Below are 19,851 nucleotides of genomic sequence, written 5' to 3' on the forward strand. Positions count from 1 at the left end.
TTGTTTAATTGACATACTATACAGTCATTGCATAGTACTTTTATCCAAATTGGTGCATTTGGGAAATAAAAGTTTTGTATAAAATTTGAATATGTTTTTTCTGATCCAGAGTGTCCTTTTGTATGTTGTGTATGGGATATGTTAAATGCTATCAGCATCATACTGGGGGGGGGGGGGGGGGGACAGGGTACTTCGGTTGTTTGATATTCTAAAAGGTCTGTAAGTTCATTAATAGTTGTAATATTGTATTTTCTAAAGTATCTGAGGAGTGTTTTATTTCCTAATAGTGTTGTATCAGCTTTATTTGGTTTCGTTTTATACTTGTGCCATGATTTGAGTCGTCGAATTACGGGATCAAGGTTTTGATATTTTTGTAATAACTGTAGTGAAGTTTTTTCTATTGGTGGTAGAAAAATATTTTCAACTTCTAATTTTGATAAAGGAATTGTGTCGAGTGGGTCATGGAGATCAAAAACTTGTTTTATTGTGTATTTTGAATCATTTATTGGTAGTCCTGATAAACTTATTTTGTCAGTTAAATTTTCTTTTTCTATCAATGGAAAGGTGTCTTTTTTGTGTGGTTGTTGTTTGATTGTTTTTGTTGAGTATTATTTTTTATCCAATGTGAATAAGGAATTGGTTTGAATGTGGATGTTCCTAATAGACCCACTTTATAGTGGTTATTTTGACAATCTAAATAGAGTAGGAAATGTTGTAAATTATTTATTTGTGACTGATCTATATCAGTTTTTACTGCGTATTTGAATTCTAATCTTGGTGATGTTTCATTTTTTGCAAAATAGAATTTAATATTTTGTGGTATTTCAACTGTAGTTTTTCGTGTAAGTAGTTCAGGTGGTGTATTTATACTTAATGTATCTGGTAAGGCAAGATTTTTTTCCTGCCGTCCAAATTATATGTAAGTTTGGGAATTTCATTAAAATTAATTGAAATCTGTAAACTCTATGGTTTGGGTTTGATTTCTGTGTAAAAAGAAATATAATAGGTTTATGATCTGTAAATAGAACTGTTGGATGTTTTGATCCAAGTATTAGAAATTCATTTTGGTAAGTGTGTATATTATAGCTGTGCATTCTCTCATGAGAGTAGAGAGTCGTAGTTCAGCTTGTGTAAATAAGCGAGAATTTGCTGATATAAGATTCATTTTGTTTGTTCCACTGTGTGATTGTAGCAATGCTGCGCCGATGCCAAACTTTGAAGCATCGCACATTGCGTAAAATGGTTGATATGGATCTGGGATTGTATTTGATATTTTTTCTGTTAACAAATTTTTAATTTCTTCGAATCTTGTTTGATGTTCGGTAGTCCATTCGAAGTTATTTTGCTGTCTAAGGTTGTTATAGAAAGGTCTTTAGTATAATTGCATTTTGTATACATATTTACTTAAGAAATTTAACATTCCAAGGAACTCTTGGATTTTCTTTTTATTTGTGGGTGGTTGAAGTTTCTGAATTGCATGTATCCGTGATTTCAATAGAGTTATAGTGTTTTTTTCGAAAATGTGGCCAAGAAATTTTACGCGTGTTAGGAAAAAATGTGATTTGTCTGGGGCTGCTTTCAAGTTTTCATTTTTGAGTATTTGATGATATTGTTCTAAAATTATAAACATTTCGTCTTTCGTTTGTGACTGCATGAAAACATCATCTAAGTATGTGATTGCATGTTTTTTGAGTATAAGTGGTCTAAAAATTTTACTCATAAAAGCTGAAAAAGCTGCTGGTCCTATGGAAATTCCATAGAAAAATCTATTCAATTCGTATTGTTGATTTCCAATAACGAATTTTGTTAATCGTCGTGATTGTTCATCTAGTGGCATTTGATTGTATGCACTATTCATATCTGCGGTTGTGAAATATTTACCTTTTATTTTTGTTAGAATTACTTGAATAGGTTCAATGGGCCAATTACCTTTAGATTCGTCAATTAGTGAATTGAGGTATCTAGCTTCTAGAACGATTTTTAGTGATTCTTCTCCTTTAGCTAAGATGATAACTGGGTTAATAAAGGTGTTACCTTTTGGTTCTTCTTCTTTGTTTACGGGTGATATAATTTCATATTGTTCTAAAATGTCAAGTAGTCTGTTTACTTTATTTTGTAAATGTATCGGTACTTGACATGCTCTTTGCTTTTTGAAAACTGCGTCAGGTTTTAAAGGTAAGTGAAGTGGTGAACTAATTTTTCCAACATCGAATTTTGATGTTGCATTAACTGTTTGAAATTTTAATAATAGTTCGGCTAATTTATCGAATTCTTTTTGTGTTATTTGAGAATGTTGAAAATTAAACATTGTTAGAAACTTTTGTTGTTAGTCCGTATAATGTGATATTTTAAACGTTGGTTTAAAATATGGTGTTTTTGTGAAGTAGTCAGTGTTTCTTTTTTTGTTGCTTATTATGTTGTTTATTGATAATTCTTCATCAAGATTTGTGGATTGACATATATCTAGTAATTGTAATATATATTATTGACTCGATATGCTACTTCATTTGTGGGTGAAGTTGTAGCATTTGTTTCGCAGTATCCTAAGAGTCCTAAGGGTAGTGTTATCTGATATGGTGAATTGCTATATACGTGTAATGAAATAACATCTGAATTTGAATGTTTCATATAATTTATGGATGAAATTGTGATTCGGAAAAATTTATGGATTGGTTTAAATTCAAGGTCTGACATTCAAGGTGTTTTGGTCCTTATCGTATGGTAGACTTGAAAAAAGGTATTTTTTTTCCTGATTGTTAATAGGATAAAATTTGGAGAAAAATGGTGGTTGTTTGTTTAATCTTAGAAAGAATGTTAAGGATGTGTTTTTTGTTCTTGTGTATTTATCTTTTATATGAAGTTTGCTATTTAAAATGTTTATTGTGGGGATAAACTTCGTTAAAAATGGTATGCCAATGATGTTGTGTTTAATGTATGTAATGTGAAATGTTTCTTTAAATGGTTTACTTAGTATTTTATTTTGTTCCATTGTTCTAGTGGGAACAAGGAAAAGTTGGATTTTTCCATAGTTTACTAATGTTGAGCCTTGTGCTGTTGCTAATTTACTGGCTGTCTTTATAGGTGTTAGGATTGGATGTAATGATTTGATTTCATTCCAAGTAGGGATGTTAATAATAATTGAATCTGCTCCTGAAACAATTAAAAAATCTATTTCAAGATCGGGTGGTTGAAATTCTTTATTTTTTGGGCTTTCTAAGAGAAACGGGATTGTCCAAATTTTTTCTTTTGGCTGTTCTTTTTGTATAATTTGGTAAATGTGAATTGTACTTGAGCGTTGTTTTTCGTTATTGAATACTGTATTTATTTCATTTACATTTTGTTCAACTGATACATTGTTTCTTATGGCTCTAGTATAGTAGTCTTGAAGAAGTTCCGATTGATTTTCGTAAATGTGTGAACTAAAGGGTTGTTCGTATACAATTGGTTCGTAGTCGTTTTCGACTGTGATCATATTAACTGAGATAGTGTTATTTGTATCACTTTCGCTGTCTGTTGATTCACAATTAATGTGGTTTAATTGTAATTCGGTACTTTCTGTGTTGTCAATACCAGGGGGATCTGAAGTTGTTTCTTCAGTTGCTTGTACCAGATTAATTTGTCGCTGATGTTTCGGTGTGTTACTCCTGTATTTCTGTTGGGAATCAGGGTAACGATTGTTGTTTCTAAAAGGGGATTGAGAATAATTTTTTCGATTGTTATAATTGGGATTCCTATTTTGTGAGTTGTTTCATGACATATTATAAAAATGCTATTGTTTCCTTGATAATTAGATCTGTTGTAGGAGTTGTTTTCTTTATCTATTGTTTTGGTAACGTTGATTTTTGTTGTTTGAATAACTTCTATTTCTGTTATTTGAGTAGTTTCTATTTCTATTGTATGATGAATTACGTGATCTATCGTTTGAATAGTGTCTATTCTTAGAATTTGAATGGGAACTGGTATCAAAAAAAACTTTGTTTTGTTTGAATTTGATCGTGAATAGTTGTTTCTATACTGGTTATTTTGCCTATTTGATCGACTATATCTATTTTGTGAGAAATTTCGTCAATTTCGTTGTTCTGGTGATCTACCTCTATAACTAGAGTTATAGGGTGATTGGTTTCTTGAGTAATTTGAATTACTTGGGAGTGGTTTACCAGAGCTGTTTTTACTATGAATACTTTTGTTTGGTAAATTTTGATCCTTTTTCATGTATTGATAGAATGATTTATTTGGTTCTTTGTACTTTTTGCGGTTTATCCTGTTGTTTTTGTCTACATTCGGCAATGCTGTGTCCGTATCTTTGACAATAATTACACCGTTTCTTGAAAGATGGTTTATCTTTGAAATCGGGATTTTTCTCATTTATGTTCAAAATTTCAGTAATTTTTTCAGTTAGGTCTACGTCTGAATCATGTATGTTGTTTACATGTGTAGTGTTTGTTTCGATTCTATTAACATATTGTAGTTTGAGATTTTCTGTTTCTTCAAGTTTCATTGTGATTTCTGCTTGTTCTAATTTTTCAACTAGTTTCCTAAAATCTAAATCTGATTCTCGAATTGATGAGGGATGTGATGCTCTCTTTTTAATAGCTATTTTTCTGATTAAAATTTCTGTCATTTTCGTATTTTTATAATCATGAGTGTTCAGTGAATATGCTTTTTGAACTAGTGTTTCGATTCTAACTGCCAATTGTTTAATTGTTTCATTTGGTAGTCTACGAATTTTGTTACATAAAACTCTTTGATGTTATTTATTTCTTTGAGAATCAAACATTTTTGAAAACTCTTGTGTAAATCTTTTCCAATCTGTTTTTATGTCTATTGGTAAAACTGAAAACCATTTCTGAGCTGCGCCATCAAGTGTTGTTTGGATTAACGCTGTGCGTCTATGTATCCAATTTTGATGGAGTGGTGTATTAATTGGTTCAGGTCCGTTATTTAAAATTAAGTTTGTTGTGACTGCGTTTAAATAGTCTTCTACAGATTATTCAGGGTCTGTGCCTGTGAATACCATCAGTAGTTTATTTGATGTTGTTGATAATCCACCCATGAGGGATGGATTCATAGTCATCTGTAGTGATTCTGCGGCATTTGGCATTTGTGAAAAATTTGTCAGTTGATTTTTTGTTATTCCATGTTGTTGCAAATATTATGGTAGTGGTATTTCATTTTGCATTTGTGTTGGTTGATAAAAATCAGTATTTGCTGGGTTTTGTGAGTAAAAATTATTATTTTGAAATGCGTGATTTGGTCTAGGTTGTCGCATATGTTGTTCTCATGTATATGGTTCAAAAATATCTGGTTGATTTACGTGATAAGAGTGGAGTCTTTGGTTTTGAAAATTTAGTTGATGGTTTTGGTCATGAAAATCGTCATCATCTGATGATAGACAATTAGGTGTATAGTAAGGTGTTTTTGTTTATTTTGGTATGGTTGTTTACTATTTTTATTCTGTTGAAAAAATGGATAGTTTTCACTTGGGTCTGTTGGATTTCGTGGGTTATCATTAAAATTTACGAAATTTGATGTTTGTTGTTGGAAATTTTGTCGTTGTGAAAATGAACGATTATGCGGGTTTTTACGGGGAGGTTTAGATGTTTGTGATCTAATTACGTGGTTATAATTGTGTTCTGCAAAATTACTTCTGGTGAATACTCTTTGTTTTTGTGGTGGTTTCGTCATTGGTCTAAATGTTTGGTAATCCATATGTGAATATTTTGGAGCAACCGAGGGTTCAACCGTAGATTGCAATTTTACTTGAGGTAATATTGAAGTTTTTGGTTTTGGCGTTGTAATGTTTGGATGTATTGGTGGAATACTTTGCTGTGTAGTTGTTAAAAATCTTTCAACTATTTCATTTATAAAATGTGATGGTGTTTGAATATCTTGTTGTGTAAGATTTCTAGTTCCATTTAAGTTTTCTTGTTGTACAAGAGTTGAATTTCAACCATTATTTTGTCTTCTATCAGGTAAAATTGAATTATAGTTTAAAGGTGTTGCATCTATTGTAAGTAGAAATAACTTTACATAGTCTTTGTGAATAGAAATTGTACTGATTGCTTGACTTGAGATGTCTATTTGTATGTTCAGAAAAAATGGATGAGACCATTCAGGGTCCCAAATATAGTCTGATTGTTCTGCAATGACAATGTCGTCATTGGTACTTTCGGGTCTGAAATTTTTTCCTGCTTGTGCAATTAAATCAATATTATGTGCAAAATAATCAAATACGAACCATGCTAAGATTTTTTGTAGATCATGTTTGACATTTGGTGAAATTTCATTGTTCGAAAATTTTTCACGAATTGTGTTTAAAAATGCTGAGAATGCGGCAATTTCATTTCTGACATTTGTGTGTCTTGATTTTTGAACCGGTGATGTGCTTTCAGTTCCTATATTTTCTAGTATAGATACATAACTATATATTAAGGAAAAAACATCGTTGGTGAATATTGAATTTGCTCTTTTTGAATTTTGGTGTTGTATATTTTTAATGTATTCTGTGAATACTTTCGAAAATTCTATGTCGACATCGTCTGTTTGAATAACATGTTTGCTATGATATCTACTTTCTGTGCTGAGTTGATTCCATATGGATGTGTTAGGTTACATATTCCTTTTAAATAATGATCGATAATTTGTCTTTCGATTTTTACTTCTGGGAATTCTGCTTTACATGGGCTAATTCCTTGTTCGAATACATTTGCAATTAAATTAGTACAAAATTGTCTTTGTCCTCTATATTCAGTGAGTGAATTTATAATAAAAGGGAAAACAGAGTTTTCGTCTGGACTGTCATCACTTGGACTTTGGCCCATTTTTTCGTTTTATAACCGTCAGTGCGTAATGTTCAATGTGTCTGATTGGTTGATTCCATTTGTATAAACGTACTGGTTTATTTTTGTATATCTTTTTTATTCTTCTTTTTCCTTGTTTTGATGAATGTGATGTGGCTTCTGAATCGGAAAATTATAATTGGTCGTGAACTTGGTAATTTTTTTTTATTGTGTCTTTGAGTTTGCAAATTGCATCTAAATTGCTGACTTCTGATTCACAGACTGCGTTTCTACGCTTTGAAAAATTTTTTCGCGTAATTTGTCTTTGTTTGCTTAAAATTTTTTCTTTTTATTGTTTGACGTTTTGTGCGAATATATCCGATTGTTTGTTTGTGCGGTGTAATTACAAGATCGTATGCTTCGTTATTTATTTCAAAATTGTGTAGTACGATTGTTTGTTTATTTCCTAAATTGTTCAGTGACATAAGGTTTAGGATGAAGGGTGCAAGATCGTTATTAGTGATTTTAATATCCTAGACTGTTAGTCCTTACAATTTTTTGGTTAGCCTAACTTGGGTATTTTATGTAGGGTTGGAGAGAAAAGTTTATATCGATTCCGAAGAATGATTGTTACTTTCTCGTGGCTATTCTAAGTTAAGGTGTTAACTTACTTAATCTTACTTAGGGGTAGTGATTTTGTTCAAGGGTTGGAGAATAGTAAATCGATCCACAAGGTTCAGGTATAATTAGAACACAGGTAGTTCGTTAGATACTATTTAAATACTTACTAAGATTTAAGATGTGTTTGAAAGGGTTGGGTAGTGAATCGACGTTTGAGGTCGTTAGAAACTTTATTTATTGGGTGGGGGAGAACAAAATTGTTCTATTTGGTCCAAGGATAGGCCTTGATGATCAGGATATAATTTTTTATGGTATAAAATAGATTTAATTGAATTATTTAATTGAGATCCAAGGAAAGCCTTGATGATCTAGTTTAAAATTGAACAAGTTGAACTGAAATAGAGGTAAAAATTTGGATAAGCCTTTAAATTTATCTGATAGAAAAATTTAGTGTTTGATGATTTTAGTGGTTTAATGATTGCTGTTATGTTTAGGTGATGAAACTGGGGATGCCAGGATGATTTATATATACTAACAATTTATGATCAAGTCAACTATTTTTTATTTTTTATTTTCAATAAATATATTTTTAAGATATCCTTTTTTAATTTTACTGCAGATTTAGAGGAAACAATTTGAGGTGTTTTTATAAATCGTTATTGTACAATAGTAAATGGGATTTAGCGCCTGTAATAATCATTGAAGATTTTGCTTCAAGGTTTCTATGTTTGCAAATGAAAATCTAAATTCATTGCTAGTAAAAGTCTAAAAATAAAAGTTTGGTCTGGCTTTTGCCGTACGACCATGAAACTTAACGGTAAGTTTCTTCGTAATCGTAGATCGTCTTTTGTCCGAGGCCTTCTTCCAATGGCTGGTAGTTCTAGTATTGTGCGGAATAGCGGTTCTGATCTATTGAGTCGTAGAGACATTTCAATTAGATTATTATCATGTAACATTTTTGAAAATGTTTTTGTCTAATTCTAATCTCTCTGTTAGTTCTAAGCTAATTTAATTTTTAAGGTCTTGATCGAGACTTATGGTCGCACCAGATGAGTTAAGTTCGAGGTGTAACTCATAGAGTATTTTCGAAGAGGGTACACCGTCTGCTCGTCACGCTATCTTATTTTCGGCCGGATAGATTCGTGCAACTTCTTAGTCTAATACCGATCCTAATCTTACTCTTATATCTACTAGTCTCAGGGTTTTTAACTAGTCTCTGCTAGGTTCAATAGATCTAGAGTTTACTGGCTTTTTGCGCTTGCTAAAGTTCTCTTGGAGAGGTAACTAATTTCTAAGTTAAATTCAAATCTCTCTGGTGCTGAAATTACAAGTAATTTCAGCACTTACAAATAAGTGGGTTGTTAGTTAGATGGATCGTGATTGGTTAAAATTAAATATTTTATAGAGATAAAATATCCAATTTATAACCAATAATAAATATAGTTCATATCTGGTTCCAATATTGTTCACAATAGTTTTTAAATAACAATATAAGTATTCATATTAGCATGGAATGACTGTTTTTTCCTTGCGGAATTTTTTTGTTGCCAGATAAAGGATTGGCGAAACTGGCGTGCATTGTTCAGAATCTGATCCGTTCGTTATAACAGGCCCAGCATATATTATGCAGATGTCGGAGTTCTGACAAATTCCACATTGGATGGGAGAGTGCTTTAGCGCACTTGCAAAATAAATGGCGCTTGCGATTCACAATTAATACATTTTTTGCCAAGTAACAAATAGCAAAGAGTAACTGTTTTTTTTCTCACTGAAGCTGCCTGCGCTGTTAAAAAGGTACCTATCATGATCTTTTTTGCGTTCAAAGTCTTGAATAAGCAGCAAATTGAACCAACAACTTCTTAATTTAGGGCTTTGTTAATTAAACTGGAAAACTTTTAATTCAAATTCTTGATTTTTGTTCTTGATTTTGTCTACTGGCAGAACCTATCTGAGGGTACATCTCTTGCTCACATAAAGTTTTACTGGTCGTAGATTGGCATTAACCGATATATCAATGATCACTCACGCTCAGCTTTGTCCTTAGTTTCTTAAGTTTGCGCCATCACATAAATTGCTGCATACCGTGAGAACACGCTGCGAGAACTGTTAAAAATTATTGGCATTTACGTTACCAACAGTGACATGGCCCACATGCTTAATATTTCCGGGAAAGAAAGCTTTATTTGACATTCGAGCTTAACAATGCTCGGACACATCGCCTTTCAACAAAAATTATTTCAATGCTTAATTGTCCTTCTGTTTATCATTAGTCTTTCAAAATGCAGTATACGTGGTTGCGTTTCTAGGTGATTTTTCTCAAGGCTCCAATGAATTTGAGAAAATTATGTTTTCTTCAAGCCAATGTTGCGCCAAAAAAGGAAATGTTTGTTCCAAAAGTGTAACTTTAGTCTGCTCTTCTTGTTGTTATTCTTGCTTCTAGTTTTGTTCCAAAAAAGCCAGTGATTAAAAATGTTATTAATTTAATTATTCTGATGGCAACATACTGCATCAATCGCTCATGCATAACCGAAGAGAATTTAACGTTCTTGTTCGCAATTAGGGAAGCAAAACAATTTGAGTTGATAAATGAGCTCAAGTCGCCAGAGGCGATAACCCTGCAAATACCTGAATTCTCAATAAATTTGGGTAAAAGCTTGAAGTAAAATAATTTTTCCTCAGCTATTGTTCATCTAACAAAAGACCGGCCATTGTTGAAATTTTCGCCCTAAGGTCCTGTTTAAAGCTTTGTTGAATCCACTGTTATTTTTGAAAGCATTGTAAGCTTTTTTGTCAGGGCGGAAAAAATTAGGGGGAAACGTTCGTTTTTAGATCGTTTATAGAATGAATCATTCATAAAAAAAAAATTTTTTTGATGGCTTCTAGCATTCTTTCAAGTCTAAAAAATTTATAAAAACGAAATTTTGCTATCGTATGTTCAGCTTTGTAGAAATTTCCTAGGCATAAGAGGCATATGACCTGTCAAATCAAACACTTTAGTACTAGCATTTGATCTGCAAACCAACCACTTTCAATTTTGTTGACTTTAACTCGTAGGCTGCATCTGAATACTTTTCAGATTTATAATAATCGTTGTGGTTTCTGCAATTCGCAGAGGATCTATGAAAGGCTATCCAGCCTGTCTAAGCATAATCAGTTTCTCCTTTTTCCCCACATTCCAGACTGAGTTATTTTGTTATTCACGGAAGTTATCGAAAATAGCTTGTCATTCATTTCCTTTATATGAAATTTGCATAGCAATTTTTCTTCCGACTTTTGAAGAAACGGAATATTTATGCTCGGTGTGGTTTTTTTTATATTCAGTCAGTTTTTGCCGATCGAAATAATAGTTATACCCCATTAAAGATATCGACTTCCTGAGTTCAAATGTAAAAAGACATTTTACCTCTAATCATTATTTGTTAAGTTCTGGGTGTTTGAAAATTGCCAAATTGGCCATGTTCTGGACTAAATCATGCGCGCTTTGAAAAATTTAATCATATTGCTGAGAGCGTAACACGAATAATTTATGCGAGGCAAATAATCCCGCACAACAAAATCGTTCCAATTTGAATTGAAGCTAGCTAATTGGTCGTATTAATTTCGAACGAATTTTACACTTTGATTTTGTTCAAAATTTACCGGTTTTCAATATTTTCTTTTCCTTAAAACTATTCGATATGAATTAGGAGACAGTCGGAACATTCAGGGCTTTGCTCAGATATACGAGCAGTCTTGTTTCCTTAACTAAACTCTAGTTCAACTATATTGTTGAATCATTTTAATTTCAACAGAAAATGCTAATAATTTAAAAGGCAAAAGCTAACAATACATTTTCAATTAAAATGAAAATTGATTGAACAGTTGCAAGAACATTTTTCAAAACAAGTTTCAATTTATTCTCTCTGTCGCATGTAAGATTCGTCCGGAAAACAAAACCTTAACTTATAAGGGTTAGCCAACGTCAAATTTAGTTCCTATGTTATTTTCACAGTCTTTAATGAAGCCGATCCATTGTTGGGGGACTGACCTTTTACCAGAAAAGTTATAACATGGACTTTTTACCAGACTCGATAAACAAATTTGACAGATGTATTGGTGCCATTTGGTCTGGTTCCTTTTCGAATGGTCCAGTAATTTTAACTAATCTTGATTGAATTATTGCATTGTGGTCTGGTAAAAGGTCGGTCTGGTAAAAGGTCGGTCTGGTAAAAGGTCGGTCTGGTAAAAGGTCGGTCTGGTAAAAGGTCGGTCTGGTAAAAGGTCGTTCTGTTAAAAGACATAGCCCCCCATTGTAATCCTACGTAAATCAAGTCGATGATTGGGTTACTTATTGAAAGCTAGCGGCCGAATGAAATAAGATAACTAGAAACATGCAAGAATAGTGGGCTAGTGGCTGGGTCTCAGTCTCCACAGACAACGAGGTCACTCCTCCTACAAAAAGAGCTCACTTTATCATTATTTATTATGATTGCTTGATTTATTTAGACATGCTGCTTCTAACGTAGATGGATCGACCTTTTTCCAACTCCTAGCTCCTCATATCCTGAATAAAAATGATTGAAGTTTAGAACATATTCAGAGCAAATCTTCTTGAGAGCTTAAAGTTAAATTGCAGTTGTTAAATAGTTTAGAAGTTGGATTTTATCTACACAATTCACTCATAGAGGAGCTTATCGCAATGAAAAAATTCTTCTTTGTTTTAGTAATTGTTTTCAAAAGTTGCTGTGCTATTTGCGTTGCTACCGCTATTCTTTTTGTTCCGTTTTTCGCTAGAGGTGGTTTTTTATTCTGACCAATTTATTTTTAAAAAACTATTGCTTAATGGAATTCTATGATGTACGTGTTTTCACTGGAAGTTTTGATACCTCCTTGGCCGGACTTTGTGAGCAAATACTTTCAATGGGAAATACTTTCAATGGGAAAAACCCAATCAGATTTTCTGACCTGAAAATTTAAGTTTTTTGTTTGCGAGTTTTCATGTGTCAACTGCTTGTATGCCTTCGCAGTACAATTTTTGCATCAGCTAAAGTTATTAAGGCACCTTGTTCTAAGTTTATTCCGAGTCGAATTAGGAAAACGTTTTTATACACTGAGAACGTTCTAGTTTTACGAGCAGTTTTGTAGCATTCATTAACTGAAAAAAAAAAACATTTTTGCGGTTGTTTTCCAAAATACATTTTGTTAGCTTCAAGTTCTTTTTTCAAAACAAGAAAGCCATGAAAAACCTCATGTTGGAGCTTTAATATTTTCTAAGTCTGTGCTAAGGATGAAAAAAAACATGCATGAAGTTTTAAAAACAAATCAAGTAAACACAAACTGAAATTTCTGGCGTTATTAGAATAGCTTGTGTCGGTATTTAATAAATTCCATTTCCTAAGCAAGGCCTGTTTTTAATAAAATCATCCACGGGCGATTAGCTTAAATTGTAAGCTTATTGATAGTGGTATGAAACGGTGCAAATAACTGTATCTTCCAAAGGAAGGTGGTTTTGAAAGGTAGCAGATTAGCTATCTAGTGGGACTTTATTTGCTTCTAACCCATCTATTTGAACTGTCTTAAGCATTCGCTATCTGAAAAAAGCAGTAAAAATAGCTCATTATTGTTGTATACAGTTTTCACCGAGTTTGGTTTTGGCTGGAAAAAAAATATGAGGAAATAAAGGCCGGAAATTCGCTGCTTTATTTGCTTCTAACCCATCTATTTGAACTGTCTTAAGCATTCGCTATTTGAAGAAAACAGTAAAAATAGCTCATTATAGTTGTATACAGTTTGCACCGACCTTGGTTTTGGCTGGAAAAAAATTGAAGAAATAAAGGCCGGAAGCTCGCTGCTCATGGCAACTCCACTAAACTCACTAAAACTTTAACCACTAATTAATTGCTGTAAGACCACCTTTTGGATCTTGCTAATTATTTCCACAAAAGGCGGGGGCATGAATTTGATTTTAAAAAAGTAAAAACTAAAAGCAACAAGTACCAGCTGAGCCAAAAATCACAACCAGAAAAATCAGTATTGGCGAAGAAAAAACAATTTTGTAATTTTCTGTCAAATTGATAAGTTTGATTCCTTTTTGATTAGACTTAAGCAACAATTGTAAAGAAGTTTTTTCTTGTTTGCAAAATTGCATCCTACTCAGATGGTATGAGATTTGAATTTTAAAAAGCTTCAAGCTTCAATTTAGTAGCAGGAAAATTGTGTAGCTAAAAACTGAAGTCTGAAACATCGTCAAAGCTGTGAAAGAATGGAGCGAATCTTGAACAACCTTTTGCAGCAGCAAGAACAGCTCAACACATCCTAGAACAAATCTCGATCTAAATTAAGTGGCTTTTACTAATAGAGCAAATCTCATTAAAATTTTTCAACAAAAAACCTATCTCAAGTAATTTGAAACGAGTTTTTGATTTTCTGTAAATATTTCAGAGTTTTGTTGAAAATAATAGAGTTGGACTCGACGATCATGAGATGCTAGTCATTTTAGTTGAGTCGGACTTAACTGGAAATTTAACCAAGACTGCTCGTATCAGCGAAGCCCTGAATGTTCCGACTGCCTTTTAAATATATCGCGCGTTAATTGTCTCTAATTGGCCGAAGTGGCAATCTTTAAACCCCAATAACTTTACAAAAAATGATCACAGGTGAAATATCTTTTGAAATTTAAGCTCAGGACAACAACACCTTTCGAATGATATAAAAAATCATGTCAAAAAGGGCTAGTCAAAAAGTCAAATTTTGTCTGGAGAAAAAAAATCCACCCGAGCACAAATATTCCGTTACTTTCGTTACGAAAGTCGGAACAATAAACATTAAACTTTGTTAGCTGATAATCTTCAAGTAAAGCCATAGTATTTTCCAGTATTTGCGGAAACCGGAACAGTTTGTGGAATCCACAAAATAAAATTAAAATAAGGGATATTAAAATTGAGCTTTCGTGCTGTAGATAATAATTCAAGCCATAGCTCTTAACTGTTTAGTCAAGGACTGGTTCAGCTCAGTATATAAAGAAAAAATACGACACACCTAAATTTGCGGAGTTTGCTCACAGTTTGTGGAATCTGCTTACTTTTTGCGAAATTTACTAACGTTTGCGAAATCCACTTACATTTGCAGAATTCGCTTAAATTTTTAGCAATCCGTTTACTTTTGTGGAATCCGGAACAACCAGCTATATTTGCTCGTTGCGGAATCCATGAAAAATCAATGGGACTAGTCCACGGAATTTTTGTGAGTGGAATCCACTTACATTTTGGAACAAATTTAAAGACTTTTCTCTGCAATCCAGGATCATACAGACCCCAGACTGTACGCATATCCAGTATACAGTTTGACCTCGTAATAATAGGCAAGCTAATTTTAAAATCCTTCTTTTCGCTAGTGTTAGATTTAAAGTAGATTTCGAAGAACAACGTGTTGGTTTGGGTTTTTTGAGGGAGCAAAATTTGTAACTCAAAATTGTGTCAAATTTCTCTTTTTAATTTAGTGGCAAGAAATTTGTATAAATTATATAGATCGATTCGACTGCCCTTATTCCATATTGAAAAAAAATTCGAAAAGAAAAAATTAAAAAACTATAAATTTTGAACAATATCAAAGATCAAATGTGTAAAATTGAGTAGTACGAATTTAATACGACCGTATAGTTAGCCTCATTTACGTTTAGAATGATTTTGTTGTGCGCGAAAACTCCCCACGCTTAATCAATTCGCGTTACGATTTCTGCATTATGAACAAAACCTTTGCAACAATCACAAATTAGTCCACAGGATGGCCGAATTCACAGTTTTTAAATTTTCAGAACTTTGCAAAAAAGGATCGGAGGTGAAATATCTCTTATATCTCTTTACATTTGATTTCAGGGAGTCGCTATCTTCGATGTACTACAACATTTTTTTTGCTGAAAACTATTATTTTTATCGCTAAAAATTGGCTGAATAAAAAGCCGAAACTCGAACAATAATATGACCAATTAGCTTTTCTAAGCTCATTTTGGAACAGTTTTGAGTGCGGCGTAAAACACCGCGCATCAGAAGTATGTCACGTTTTCAGTTCCATTGACAAAATATGCAAAGAACTTGTAAGTTGGACCATAGCATAGCCAAATTGGCAGTTTTAAAACCCCGAATTACCACAAATAAACAATTATTTGGATTGCCCTGAACAATTATTTGTAACAATTTTGTTAAGAACAATTATTTGGATTGTCCAAATCGGTCAGATTAGAAAACTACTCAAAACATAAAAATTCCGTAATTTTTTTGAATTTGGAGGAAAAATTACAGCCCAGGTCGTGGTCCGCGAGTAATTTTTCGACTTGGTGGGTCGCGGAAATGTCAGTTTTTTTTCGATCGCGCCGGTCGCGGTTAACTTTCTTTTGGTTCCACCGGTAGCGGACACATTGCCTCGGTCCGCAAAGTCTCAAAATACTAAATTTTGGTCGCGGATTTAAACCAAAAGTTCAACAGAAGTAAGCATAGAAGAAGCGGATTGTATATCAAAAAATTACAGTTTGACAGTTGGTTACGAATAAAAAAATACCTTTTGGAGAAAAAAAACAATACTTCCTGACAACTTCATGGGTGCTCAGAATTTCCACGGGTTTTCCCAGCATGATAAAGTTTTGTTGTGACCAGCGGCGCATTATCAAGCTTTCGCTTTAGCATTCTATTTTTCTTATTCATTACACAGGCATCACGGAGTTCCCGTGTTTCCGGAGCGTCTGCAAATCTATAGACCTTCCTTTGTTCTGGTGAAATTACTCTACTTTGTCTCAAAGCGGAACGTGCAACTCAGATTTGACACAAATTCAATTACCTTTCAGCTGAAAATGTCTCGCTGACTGACTATTCAAATTATTTTTGATCGATGGGTGCGATTGTTGTTTTACTGAACGTAGGGGTAATCCCTCTTGTCAAAAGAACCAAATGACAGAAAGTTAGAAAAGCCAACCAGAATTTAAAAATTTAATAGAAAGACTGACAACGACTATTCAGTCAGAATCTGGTATAATCTAATTGATTTCATTGGATAAAAATTGTCTGCCATTTGGTCATTCTGTCATCAGAGCATCTCCCTGAAGATTCTTTGCTGGTGCAACTCTAAAATCATTCAAAATAACTATAATATTTTGAACAAGTATCTTCATAGTAAATGATTCTTTTTTGTTCTAGGGCCAATGGGCGCAAAAATCGCATTCAGTACTAAAAGCCAAAAGAAGGAACCATAAATTAGTTTAATGATACCTCTGAATACGCTATTTTGGATCGGGTTTTGACACCGTTGAATCTATTGTCCTGCCTTCTAAAATTTTATATGTGAATCGATACTGTCCAAATTGGGAATTGAACCGGAGGTAAAATAGGGAGAATCGAGAATGGCGAACATTTATCAAGCTATATTAGTTAAATTGAGCAAAAAGCGAACAAGACAAACCACGTGAGTTCATTAAACTTGCTTTGTTCAGGCCGTTGGGCTTGACGTTATAGAAATGTAAGTATGTTTTCACGTGTGCGTTCACTCCAAATTGAAACCCTTATTCCCTGTATATAGAAGTAACCTTAAGCTAGTCTTATTTGTAAAACGTGAAGGTAGGTAGGTAACTTCCGTTTTTTTCCCATCATTCTAACCCCTTTCTCCGCTCCAAGAATACCATATACACAAAACAAGGTGCAGTCAAGTACTAAGTTACTTCTACAATAGTTGGGGTACGTGCAAATAGCAGACAACTCATATAGCAGACTTATAAGCTCAGGCGTCAAATAACATTCAATTTTTTTTATATGTTGCTTCGGATCTTTCATTAGACTTTTTCATTGGTGTTGTTGGTTATCAAAATTATTTTGAAACGACTTACAGATTGTAACGCTATTAGTAATAAATGATTGTTTTCGAAAGAGTTTTTCTTAATTCTTTTTTTTCTACAAAGCAGAATTTATTGAGAATTTAATGAGAATCAGAACAAAAAACGCGGCTTTTTGGACGCCATTCTGGCGTGCAAACCATCTGCTTATTGCCCTTTTTCCGCCAGACAGCAGTCCCAAATGGCCGAATAAAAATTTTGATTCCTGACAGAATTTAAGGATAATGTCTGAAATATTTTTACATGGTAGAGAGAGTATAGAGCTTAACAGGCGTTGAAGGTAAAGACATACGCTTTCATAGCTATGAATACTGCCAAAAAACTGTGCGTAAATCATCAGAAGAATTGAAATTCTTACGCAGGCAATACAATAAAAACGCAATAAAACTACGCAATATTTTCAGAGCATTATTATCAAAAGAATTGCGCAGTTCTTACTTACTTCTTAAATTTATTACGTATTTTCCGTTTTTAGTGGCAAAATATGCGACAAAAATTATGCACAGTCGATATGTTGATCAGCACATAACGAAATTTTAACAGCTAATTAGAGTTTTTTTTTACTTTTGTTAAATCTACTAAGTCAGCATATTGCAATCTTCTGGCCAAAACAATTTGATAAACAGGTGAGAACTTTATTACAAAATAACATCTTCAAATTGCTGTTTCGGCCACTGAAATTGGCGTGGACTTGTTTTCGGAAGTTTCTTTTACGCTTTCGTTTTTCCTACGCTAAACGCTAAATCAGGCACCGAAAATGATGATCGGAATGGTTTGAGTAAAACAAGATATTATAATCATTTCAGTCGTGATTCCAATAAAACCTCAAGTTTTCCAAATAAATTTCTCAGCGTCGAGAAAACTCGTTGTGAGTTTTGCTTTCTAGGCTAATTATAACCAAGTAAAGCTAGCATGTAACATTTAAGCTAAGAAAATTTTAAAAATCTGAATAAAGTATAGGAAAACTAGTGCTACTATGATAGATTGGTCCCTTGAAAAAAACCTGGTATCTTAAGAAAAAGATACCTAGGGCTCTGAAATTTTTTAATGATTAAAGATGTCGCACTTTTTTTTTCAATTAATTTTATGTTTTGTTACTTCAAAAAACCTCCCCCTCACAATTTTAAGGTCAAAAAATCAAAAAAGCGCCAACATTGAGTTTTGATGACAAACAAGTCAGCCCAATTATGGTTATTAAAACGTAAAAAAATTTGAAGCGAGCTTACTTTGTAAAATAAACAAGGTAGTAATAACAATTATTAAATAGTTTTGACTCATAGTTTCGTGAGATTTTCGAAATGAAACTTTTTTCGCAAATTAGTTCTCAAAATTATAACATGCGGAATGCATGCGGGACCTGTATATCATATTTTTTTTGTCGTGGGACCACTCTATCATAGTATTACCGGAAAACTGTTTCTTGAAAAAAAATTCAGCTAGCGCTTCCAGGGTTTTTAAAACTTCAAAAATAAATCAAATTTATACTAAAAAAAAAATTTTGTTTTTGTGATAAAATTAGCAAAAATGTTCGTAAAATAAAACTAAGAAAAATTTCTGATAATTTGTCGAACTTTAAATTCAGAAATTTACTTTTAATATGAACTAAATTGACGGGGTTCCAATTCTAGGGAAAATTATTTAAGTTGTTGATATGGAAAAATTCCCGGAATGATTTTTTGACTTCGTGTTTCGACCAAAACTGATTATGAGCAAATTCTGCCTTTAAAAAAATACAAAATTAACTCGCTGGCAAAATTTGAGATGTTGAAATGCTATCTTGCGCTTTTATAACAGCGTACAAGTGCATTCTCACATTGAAATCTTAAGCAAGTTTTATTTGCATTTTTGTTTCAAAAAACAACTTTTTATTCAAAATCACAAAATCACATTCAGGTTTAAGAAATGCTAGAGGGGTATTCTACGGTGAGTAGTAGCCTACAGGGGGTTGTAAGATTGATCGCAAAATAAACATATTGAGTTTTTCGCGCTCAAGAACCATGATTACAATAGCTGACTCGAAGTTTAGTATTGCATCGTTTGATTTCATAGGAAGGCGTAAACATAACTCAATGACATCAAAACAGTTTGTTACTTTGAAAGCAGAAGATTCTGCCATGGTGGCTTTTTACTTAAAATTGGTGGCTATTAAAATTTTTTAAACTCTCTTATCAATACCATTTGCAACTTTATTAGCTATTTTTATCAAACTCTTCACAAAAAAACAAAAAATTTTTCGAAGTAAAAAACTTGTTTGACCAAAATTCGCGCGCGCTCCATCCTTAAATCTAAGCATTATTTGCCTTCAAAGGAGACTTAAGAAAAAAATTAGGGTCGGCAAGCAAAAAATGAATGTCCTCCAAAAACTGAAAGCGACCACCCTCCCTAAAATCGACACTGCCCTCACAACTTTTGGATTTTCGTAGTATGGGAATGCGAAAGCATCTGAAATTTAACAAAAAAATTAGTGTGCTATATTTGGTGGTTTTTCGCAAAAACATTTTATGTGATTTTTGTAATTTCTCAAAGTGTCTCAAAGTTTTTGCAGCTGTTCTCGACATGCAAACTTGCTTGTATATTGCCATTTCTTCGATGCCTCGA

The sequence above is a fragment of the Symsagittifera roscoffensis genome, chromosome 2 (assembly GCF_963678635.1).
Source record: "Symsagittifera roscoffensis chromosome 2, txSymRosc1.1, whole genome shotgun sequence".
In the NCBI taxonomy this organism is placed as follows: Eukaryota; Metazoa; Xenacoelomorpha; order Acoela; family Convolutidae; genus Symsagittifera; species Symsagittifera roscoffensis.